Below are 3,724 nucleotides of genomic sequence, written 5' to 3'. Positions count from 1 at the left end.
GTAGGGAAGACAAAGAGGCTTGTGTGACTCAGGGAACCCCACAGTTCTTATCTCCACTGTGAAAACATCCTCAACAATACTACTCACTCTATTGCTCCATGTCCTCGGTGGCAGGTAAAAGACATCACGTGGTTTTGTTTGGTCTTCTGCTCCAATGGGACATTTCTCAGAGCTACTGCTGATCTCAGGTGGGATTCTGGGTGCAAGTGCTCAGCCAGCAAATGGAAGCACGTGGCCTTGGGCAGACCTGTGCCTGTGACCAGGGCTTGGAGGGTCCCATGGCAGGGCAGCACCAGCAAAGCAATGCTGAGGGGTTGCTCTACATTCACTATATGCAGCTCCAAGTACACTTGACTCTTCCAAGCATGTTAGCATTAGTCAGCGAGCTGGAACAGTGTGGAAATGTAATCCAAGGACATGCATGACACACACAAAAAGATACTCCTTTTATCAATGAAAACAGGAATGAGTGGTGTTTGCCCATGATGGACTGGGAGCTGGAGAAGATGGAGGCACCATCTGCACTGCAGTGTCAGTAATTCCACAGCAAGACAGTTTAGGAAAAAAACTGACATAAGTTTTATATTTTATTCATTCGTACATTATTTACAGCAGTTGCTTTCATATTACAATTCTCTTTCATCTTTTCAGTTTTCGCTTATAAAAAATTAACCAAATAAACCTTATATAACCAAATTTATCACAGCAGGTCTGGTTAATTTTCACAGTTACAGCGGCCATCAGGAACAGAACTGAAGTACCTACAAGTCATTGCTCCAGAGCACCTGGCCCCACCCTGCCCAAGGACACCCTGCTGCCCCTCCAGAGCTGGCTGGCTCCCGGGGCTCTGCCGACAGAGGATGGAGACCGGGATAACGCCGTGGAGGCTGGAGCTCCAATGCCTGAAGCACCCCAAGGGCCAGCCAGCACATGTCTCAAGATGTCCTGCCACACCAGAGGAACTGGTTTGTATCTATATGCCTTGATAGGACACAAACAGCTTTCCAACAGACTGCTGCTTCCCTCAATTTGATTAGCTTATTCTATTTTCTGCTGTTGTTGTGCCCCAGGAGTGCAGCAGCAGAGTACACGGGGATACGTGTCTGTGGCAATGAGCATTTACCTTCCTCTGTGTGACTCTGACAGCTCTTCCTTGTGTCTCTCTCTCCCACCAGGATTGGTATTTGCAGTAACTCACCCTTAAAGCTGTGGTGATAAACTCATGCTGTGTAGGGACTGAGAACAGAGAAGGACCTGGGTGGGAGGGACCCTACAGGGGCAGGTTCTCTGCCACGGTGAAGCCCAGTCCCAGAGCCCAATGGCCTTTCCTTGCTCTGCTCCTCCCCAGTTGCAACAGCAGCACTGATGCCAGCGTGTTCCCAAGTGTCATCTTCATTAACATCTCCCTGCGCTCTCTCCCCCGCGTGCTCATTTGCTTTACACTGGTAATTATTGCTGTTTTAAAATATGTTCATTTGTCTTGGAGGACTTGCAGCTGCTTCCCGTTACAAAGTACAGTACATACTATGCTGAACACAGAAAACACAAGACTCATTTCACATTGGTCTTGCACAACAGTGAAGAGATGCAGAGTAAGAAGCTGTCTGGGGGAATCCGAGTTTCTCTCTAGGCATGAGTTGAGCCTGTAACCCGAGAACTAAAAAGCCACTGCCTTCACCATCACCAGTTCTGGTAAGAAATTTAGCCCCAGTTTTTGTTTGGTTGTCTGGTTTGGTTTTTTAAAACTGACATTGGACCTGTCCCAAATGCAAACCACACATCTGCTTAACACTACCAAAAAAATATTATTTTTTTTTCTTTACCTTTACTGCATTTTTTTCTCAAGAAGACTTTTGCTTCAATAAAATAACACAAGCACACAAACCGCTTCAAGCTAACAGCCCAGCACAATCGTAAGTACAACTCACAAAGCAACGGATGCTTTGTTAAACCTAATTATATTTTTTAAAAAGCAAATATACATATTACAAGTCAAAAGGACAAAGCTTTGGAGGAAAAGAAAACAATGTTAGATACATGTTCATTACACTTATATAGGAGTAGCTGCTTCTGCATTCAAGTGTGTTACTCGTAAGTAAATTTCCAGTTGCATTATGTATATGTTATGCTCTTGGTCTCACTAAGTCCATCTTCCACTATTTAGATGTTAAAAGCATATTCTCTCCCCCAGCTGACCCTCACATAATGCAAAGGCACCACTGAACAGCTACTTTAAACAGTGATCAAACTCTAAACGCTGACTTAGGGCTTGTTGTTTGAAATTATACTGTGTTTTAACTGAATCCTCTGCTGTTCAGATAATTCTCTTGTCTTTTTTTCAGATAAAGGTACTCCAAATGGCCATTCAGGTGGCAGTTTTTGGGTGGAAGATTAATGTAATCATCTGTGCATAGTTTCTATTACTGAGGGATGCAAAAACACACGATTGTTTTGCTCAAGAGTCTGTATGGATATTATTTTGCGGGAGAAAAAAAAATTATCTTTTTGCATGTTAAAGCTTATTTAACAGTTTGCATCCCTTTGTGTTCTTTACAAGGTACAGTATATTCCACTGCAAGACCCCAGCTAGTGTGGAATTGAAATGCCTTTATTAAGCTTCAAACAGAGTGCATATCAACAGCATCACACTAGCAGTAATGGAACACAGGCTCCCAGCCACTGACAATGAGGTGGTTAATTCAGAAGTAACCAGAGCTGGTTCCTGCCCTTGTGCGTTTGGCAATCTGGGAATCCCTGCAGTCAGTCCCTACCCATTGGCACCTCAGCCAGCAAATCTGGCACATGGAAAGGCAGGAGGGCTGCAGCACGGACCGGCACGGCTCAGCGAGCAACAGGCAGCAGTGAGGATCATGAGGAGGTTCTGTAAAACCACAGTTCCCTTGGGAATTCTGACCAGAGTAGTTTCTGTTCTCTCCCTCCAGAGCCTTATTCTGCTCTCCCCGGCATTGAGATGAAGCTTGTTACAGCAAGGAAGGGGCCTTAGCCCTCTCCCCCACCAGGCACAGGGTGCTTTCTGCTCCTGCTGTAGTTCTGGGGCACATTCAAACCCAACCCTTAGTCCTGCTCCTACACAGGGACCAGTAAAGTCACAACAAAATATTGCCCCATTTCACACGGGGACAAAAGCAGGGGGGAACCCTGGGTCCCAGCCCAGGGGACAGATAGACCTCCCTGGGGTTGTTTACCCCCTGCATTTGCTGAAGGGCAAGGCTGAGATGAGTCAAGCTGCAGGGCTAGCCCTTGGGATTTTAAGAATTTAGGTGCATCCATCCCACGGGTATCAGAAGTGGAACACCTTGTGTCTTGTGAGCTGTGACACTGGCTTTGGGGTGAAAACACCTCTGCAGCATCACCAGCACTGGTCCTGCTCCTATGCCCCACCACAACCCATTGTGGGCTTCACACACCCCAAGGGCATCCTTACAGCCTCCTTAAAGCACCGCTAAACCCATCTTGCTTCCAACAAATGCCAGTTAAAATAAGCCTCATCTTGGAACTGCAGCCCACCAGCCAACTAACTCCTGCTTCTCTCCAACTGCTGCCAGCAGCATCCATGTCCTCCCCTCCATCCAGTGCCCCATGGCACTCTAGACCCTCCAGCTGCTTCCTGAGCCACACGCACCACGGAGACAGGAGCAGATGGACCACGTAAGGAAGAGCCTGGCTCCTGTCCTCTGCTGGGCAGGCTCACAGGCAGGCTGAG

The sequence above is a fragment of the Chaetura pelagica genome, unplaced genomic scaffold (genome assembly GCF_000747805.2).
Source record: "Chaetura pelagica isolate M959 unplaced genomic scaffold, ChaPel_1.0 scaffold116, whole genome shotgun sequence".
Classification (NCBI taxonomy): Eukaryota; Metazoa; Chordata; class Aves; order Apodiformes; family Apodidae; genus Chaetura; species Chaetura pelagica.
Note: the sequence above shows the minus strand (reverse complement) of the source record.